General features: G+C 45.3%; 1 protein-coding gene across 1 annotated transcript in view; it reads left to right on the top strand.

Moving 5' to 3' along the window:
- Positions 1 to 274: 274 nt before the first annotated feature.
- Positions 275 to 7,506, top strand: part of LOC127581047 (ras association domain-containing protein 8-like) — a 73,172-nt gene continuing 65,940 nt past the window's right edge. The window contains exon 1 of the mRNA XM_052035106.1: positions 275 to 628. The gene's annotated coding sequence lies outside the window, so the exon portion shown is untranslated. The remainder of the gene's footprint in view (positions 629 to 7,506) is intronic.

The raw sequence follows: 7,506 nt of genomic DNA, 5'->3' as shown, positions 1-7,506 counted from the left end.
CTGAGAAGCCATTTTTAACCTTCCTACAGTGGAGTGTGAGAGGATGGTTCAGTACAGAAAGGGTTAATGAATGCAACTAGCTTGCCCACCTCATTTTACTGATAAAGCAAGGTCAGAGTGCTTAATGGGTTAAGGCCGTTTATTTCTGTTTAGGCTGCAGTAGGAAGCACTCTCAATCTGTAATTCCTGCTAATTACTCTGGTGGGCCAACCCACTACTGTCACTGGATTGAATGCGTGCAACTGGCTTCAAGCCAGCAAACCACCTCGGCCCCAGTCACAGACACAACAGGCAATCAGTTCAGATAGTTCCCTTTTCACTAAATGTCAGTTCCAAAGGAGCCACCTTGCTACACAGAGCAGGGAGAGCTGAGGCGATAGTGAAGGCACTTAATGAGTAAGGAGGCTGGTGTTTATCCCTGGTCATGGCTGCAGCCTAGGATTCTCACTGCTGCATCAAGGATATATGGTAGTAGTCAGTGTAGAACAGTTGGAGGCACCTGCAGTCACACAGAGAAGGAGCCCCTCACAGAGACAGACCTTCAAGCTGAGCCCTCCTCGCCTGTCTGTTCACTGGCTGGATAGTCTGACATTGTGAAGAAATCTCTCCTGGGACTCCCAACGCGCCGGTAAGTGCAGAAGGTATATCTTTATAAAGTCTGTTCTTGGTAAACAGTGATTCATAAGGTTTCAGACTGAATGGGATTTCTCATTTAGCATCCCGACTGAAAGTGCATTTTACATCATGCTTTTGAAAATATTGCCAATATTTGGATCACTTCAAACCATTTAAAATTTCATTTTCTTATAAAGAGTTTAACAAGGTTGAAAGGGAGCTGTTGCAGTTGCTGTGGCCCATATGATGTTGCTTACTGGTATGTCTATACATACTGCAATGGAACATGGTGGGACATAATCTGAAGCCCACGTTGATTCATTGCAGGCTGAATCACAGGCCGAGTCTAATGAGAAATGGGAGGAGACAGACTGAATGTTGCAAGGTTGTTGGGAAGCAGAGGGACACACACTGAATCCCGTTCTGCATCATTAAGAAGGGGAGGTGAAGAATGGTCAACCTCATACAGAGAAAAGAGGGTTGGTGCTTGGTGGGACTGTCTTCTTAAGATCAAGGTGAATGTCAGATGATTGGTTTAAGTGGGCAAATCCATCTGAACCTTATTTTTGTGCCCTCCTTAACAAAGGATTGAGGGTAAAACCAGAGGAAGCAACTTCTGTGCTCATGGGCTGCGAGCATGCAGGTACCTCTCTGCTCTGTGTGTGTGTTTATGTCGAACTCTCTTCCACCCTTTATTTTTAATTCAATTTTTGGGATCTGGGTATTGCTTGCATGGCTCACATACATTGCCCATCCCGAAATGCTCTTCAGTAATTGGTAGTGAGACATTTTCTTGAATCGTTTCATTCTTTCTGCGGTGTTGTTGTGTAGGAAGCCTCAGGATTTAGACACAGCCACAGGAACAGTAATATATTTCTGAGTCAGTGAATTTTCCTGGAGAAATTGCCTGCTTCTTCTGGGAGGAGAGACACAGTAAGATAAGATTTCTTTATTAGTCACATATACATTGAAACACACAGTGAAATACATCTTCTGCGTAGAGTGTTCTGGGAGCAGCCCGCAAGTATTGCCACACTTCCGGCGCCGACATAGCATGCCCACAACTTCCTAACCTGTATGTCTTTGGAATGTGGGAGGAAACCAGATCACCCGGAGGAAACCCATGCAGGCAGACAGGGAGAACATACAAACTCCTTACAGGCAGCAGCAGGAATTGAACCCTGGTTGCTGGAACTGCAAGCTGAAGCAATGAAGGTCATCTAAATCTGAAGTTAAAATGGACCCTGTTTTACATCCTAGCCAAGGTGGGTCAGGCAAGATCAATGGAAAAAAGGAAAATACTAGTGGCTATGCAAAGGGTTAGCACTGACTACACCAGCTAGCGACAATTTTCAGAGCTCAAAGCTCCCTAGGGAGAGAATAGAAAGCAGAGAATTTCTTAAGTGATGAGAAACTGAAAACTGTTGGTGCTCAGAGGGACCTGGGTGTCCTTGTACACAAATCACTGAAAGTTTAGTACGGTATTACAAGCAACTGGGGAGGCAAGAAGATTTGAGAACAAGGCTAGAGGTGTCCTGCTCTGATTGTACAGAGCCTGACGAGACTACACCTGGAATACTGTGTACGGGTCTGGTCTCCCTCCCTTAGGATATACTTGAAATAGATTAAGTGCAGTGAAGGTTCACCAGACATTCCTGGTTTGGCCGTTTGGTTACATGAGAAGACACAAAGTAGGCTGGGCCTATAGTCTGAAAATAAGGGTTTGGACACTCAGGAAGGAGATGAGAAGAAATTTCTTTACACAGAGGATATTCAGTCTTTGGCACTCGCTACCCAAGAGGGTTATGAAGGCTCAGTTCAAAGCAAAGGTCAATAGGCTTTTTGGATATTGAGGGAATTAAGGGATGTGAGGTTATTGCAGGAAAGTGGTGCTGAGGTAAGAGACCAGCCATGAATGGCAGACAGGTATAAGGGGTGAACAGCTTTCTCTGCTTCTGATGAGATCAGTTAATATCCTGCTTGGCTCAGCCACTCTCTGCTCTAACCAGCGGAGATTCAGAGAGTCTTTTGGGTGAGATGGACACGCATTTCAGGGTTTAGATAGTGGTCATGCCTGCTTGTCATCATCAGCAGTGTCCTTCTGCTGGACTTTTCTCCCCTTTCCCAAATTTCATCCTCCTTTCCCAAGGAGCTGTGCCACGCTGGGAGTTCAGTCCTTAAGCAGTTCATCCTGCACCATGGGTGAGTCCAGAGAGCAAGTGCCAACAGTGGGGTTGGATTAAAACTTGAGCCCTTCAAGGCCATGATCACCTACTCCAGGTGAATGTGGAACCACTGGCGAAGATGTCTGTATTTTACTGGACTGAAGGATGGGTGGGTAGAGGGAAGGGGATGTCCTTGGGAGCAGCCAGCTCCAGAAATTATTTATTTGTTCCCAGCCAGTGTACTATTCCAAAATAATCAAATGAAAATTTAAAAAGGCTGATGTTGAGAATCTGAAATAAAAACAGAAAATGCTGGAAACTCTCAGCAGGCTAGGCATTAACTGTTTCAGGTCAAAGACCTTTATTAGGCATAATAAGCAAATCTGAGGTTAGATTGACCTACAGACTTTGCAGTAAAGGTCACTGAGTATCAGACAGGTGAAGGAGCAGGAATCATGGCTGAATATTCTCCTCAATCACTGCCGTCTTTGGCATCAAATGGCCAAAACTTGTGTGTAAAACAAGGCAAAGACTGTTCCTGGAATTTGAGTGGGCAAGTAGAATTATGCCCTGAATTTGTGTTGTTTTACAGTGAGGAGTGTCAGTGTCAGGGCCACTATAGCTACCCTCTGAACATGCAAGTCGACAATGTTTACGGAGCTCTCCTCACTCAATAAGGCAGCACTGAGCACTTGCCCAGGCAGTGACTGAGCAGGCACTTGGGGTGGGAGGAGTGTGGGCTTGAAGGTGGGATCAAAGGCAGGAAAGTCAGGAAGAACGGAACCTAATCCCTGATGGCAGAAGAAAGAATGGACATTTCGTAATGGACATTTTCACCGAGTGTAACACTCTCACAATTCGTCAACACTTTTTATTTGAAAAAAATGGTGAAGTTCTGATGAATCAAAGTGCTTCACTGTAATTTAGAGGGTCATGTAGACCTGGAATAAGAATAGCAACTTCTGGAAATACTCAGTAGGACAGGCAGCGTCCACAGAGACAGAAGCCACTGTGTCATGGGTGGGATAGGTTGATGTAGACTCTCTGATTAAAAGAATCTAGTGAGTAGCCTTGCCCCCTACCCAGACGTATAAGATACAGCTGGTCTGCCCATGATTTATTGTGGAAAACTCTGCGCAGTGTTCTTGTGATCTACCAATCAGTGCTACAAGCAAGTGACATTCACTGGAAGCGAGTGCTTCGTAAATCAGCCCTTCTGTCTACTATCCCCAATAAAGAAGGTCATGGGACACTTGGGGAGAGGACCCGAGTGACTGCTGGTTCACACACCAGGTCCCATTTGCTCTGACCGCTTCCTCCATCCACCAATTAGTGACATTAATTTGGCAAACTCAGACTTATTATGTTGCTTGAAAAAACAACATCTCACAGATGTTCCAGTGAGCAATCACAGGCTTCATTCTCCGGAAATACCCACCCTGTACAATTAATGAACAATCTGCCCTCTCTGCTGAGCAAAAGGCAGCCTCCGTAAAATGTTGAAAGAAAAGGATTACAGAGAAGCCCTGTATGATCCAGAACATCTCAAGCTCATTATAACCAATGACGTCAAGTCTTAAGAAAGTTGTAATGTAAGAATTGGCAGACTTTGTGTGCATTGCAGAGAATCATGGACTCTTGTCCTGAGTTTAGATTGCGTAGATTTTGTGATTTTGTTTCAGTAAAAAGTGAAAAGTAATGGAAGTTTGGAGACTACCTGTGAGTCTGCAATCTTCCTTCTGAGTTCTAATGTGAATACATGTGGGTCGAGCCCAGACATAGACAATGGCATCCAACAGCAAGTAACGCACACCTCGGCCTCACGTCTGGGACCTCTGTGGATCCAGACTGTGGATTTGCTCAGAGGGTGTGGAGACGGATGCAAGGGTCTGTGTCCTGGTTCATTCCCAGCAGCTGCGTGACAGAGGGCTCACTGATCTATGGGCTGTTCCTGGGGACACACACTGAGACAGACATCAAGTGCTGCTGGAAGGTCATCAACTCGGTGAACGACGCCCTTTGGTCTGCCCGAAACTTGTTGGTCTCCCAGCACAGTGAGGTGTCCGTAGGGGAATGTTGCCGACTGGAACAGTCTCGGCTGCAAGAGTACATGCTGAGGGATGCACTGAAGCTCGGGGCAGCCAATGCTAAGGCTCTGTGGGGAAAGACCATAGTCTGGGCTCCTTCTGCTACAGGACATGGAGGGGCAGAGGTGGGTGGGGAAGACCCTCAAACACTGAAAGAATGCATCACCCCAGGGGGCCACATGAGTGGCAAAGATGCTTTAAAAAAAAAGTTAATACTACTGAATGTATTGACCATGAACGTCAAAGTTTTGCACTGTTTCTTCTTTTATATATTTTTTTATTATGAATAAACTTTACTTCTGAAAAAAAAATTCCTCCAGGGATGCTGGACCATACTGGCCACGGGTCACGTGTGCAGAAACACATCTTCATGATGTGTGTGAGGCCTTTTTCAGAGTTACACCAAGGTTACCTGCCTGATCAGGTCCCTGTCTAGTATTGCGGGCTTGTTTCAGGTAAGTTCCCTTTAAGGAAACTACCAACATGGATCTCCTTTAATTTCTACCCCCTGTCCCATACCCCCACCCCCAAGGACACCCCTATCACACCCTGCAAACTCATAATCTTTCCCTGCCCCCTCAAGTACTGCCCGCTTTCCAACTGCCCATCCCCTACCAACTACTGATATCCCCCATCCCCAAATACCAACCCCTACCTACCCAGCTCCCCAATAATGGCAGGGTGCCCAAAAGATAGACCTTTGATGTGTGGGCCTATTCACTAATACTTTCCTTGTATTACTTAATTTCCCTATGACATAATCTTAAGGTGATTGGAGGAAGGTATAAGGGGGATGTCAGGGGTAAGTTTTTTTTACACAGAGTGGTGGGTGCCTGAAACGCACTGCCGGCAGAGGTTGTGGGGGCAGATACATTAGACACATGAATGATAGAAAAATAGGGGGCTATGTGGGAGGGAAGAGTTAGGTAGATCTTAGAGCAGGATAAAATGTCGGCACAACATTGTGGGCCGAAGGGCCTGTACTGTGCTGCAGTGTTCTATGTTCTATGTTCTACATAGAAGAATCCACTTGGCTCATCAAGCCTATGCAGGCTCTCAGGATCATTCCTATCCATACTATTCCCCACTATTTCTCTGTAACTATTCTCTATCACTCATCCATTAACCCTCCACCCACCTACACTGGGGGCAACTTAGAGTGGCCAATTAATTTAGCAATCTGCATGTCTTTGGGATGTGGGAGGAAGCCAGACCACCCAAGGGAAACCCACGCAGTCACAGGGAGAACGTGCAAACTCCACACAGACAAGACCCAAGGTCAGGATTAGATCACCAAGGCAATGAGGCAGCTGCATTTATTGCTGTGCCTCTGTGGCACACCCCTCCCCCTGCACCCCGCGTGCACTATAGAATTTTGATATCAAAATTTCAAGGAATACTTTGCCTTGTATGTTTTATCCTCTGTGTACCATGATTATCTACAACTGTCCTTCATATGATAATAATTATCAAAGCTAAATGTCCTTTTTGTTCAGCCCAGTGTGTAATCAACATTCAACTGGGTTGTTAGAAAGTATTGACAACAGCCAAATCGGAAAGATTGTGACATGGCATTCATTTTCACCTAATAAGTCTCATGTGTCAGCAGCTGAGTCATGATTCTCAGTAAAAGTGTAAATTTAATCCTTGGTCATTACTTTTTTTGCTGATTTTGGCAGGTCATATATTGCAGTTTTTACAATTGCTTCAGATCCTTATAATTCACATCCAGCAAGCTACCACACCATTGCTGCATTGGAATGTCTGTACTAAAGACTTGCAAATGATTATGCTCACTTTAATCTCCTGTTGTAAATTGGGCAATTGAATTCTTGTGGCCCTTGGTAAACCCTGCATTCATTCTCCCTGCAAAAATAAAACCCTCAGTTTCTGTTTAATGATCATTGCCAATCAGCGCCAGCGACCTGGGTTCAATTCCAGCCGCTGTCTGTACGTTCTTCACGTGACTGTGTGGGTTTCCTCTGGGTGCTCCGGTTTCCTCCCACGTTCCAAAGACGAATGGGTTAGGAAGTTGTGGGCATGCTATGTTGGCGCCAGAAGAGTGGTGACACTTGTGGGCTGCCCCCAGAACTTTCTACGCAAAGCTGCATTTCACTGTGTGTTTCGATGTACATAATGATATCTTATCTTATCTTATGTGATGGGCATTTCAATTATTTTGCTTGTTCACTTGGTTTGGCTACCTGGACTAACATTGTAATAAAAATAGAAAATACTGGAAACACTCAGCAGGCCAGGCAGCATCTGGGCAAAGCGAAACACAGTTAAATTGGTAAGTTTGTTTGTTATTGTCACCTATATCGAGGTACAGTGAAAAACTGTCTTGTGTACCATCCACACAGTTAATGTTAACGAGGAAGGGGCTTTGAGCTGAAACATTAATAGTTTGACCATAGAGAAACAAAGGACTGCAGTTGCTGGAATCTAGATTAAAATGACATTTGCATTCTCCCAATTTCAGTAATCCCCACAAACCACCCCCCCCAACACCCACCCCCAACCATGTCTCTTTACTTCCCTTTCCTAGCCTAACTCTCATTCTTCTACACCACCCGGGGGTGGTGGTGTACCTTTTTACCTCCTTACCATTGACCATCCCCTGGTGGATCTGCTCTCCC

Source organism: Pristis pectinata, chromosome 20 (genome assembly GCF_009764475.1).
Source record: "Pristis pectinata isolate sPriPec2 chromosome 20, sPriPec2.1.pri, whole genome shotgun sequence".
Classification (NCBI taxonomy): Eukaryota; Metazoa; Chordata; class Chondrichthyes; order Rhinopristiformes; family Pristidae; genus Pristis; species Pristis pectinata.
The sequence above is the reverse complement of the archived record's forward strand: the minus strand, read 5'-3'. Positions and strand labels throughout refer to the sequence as shown.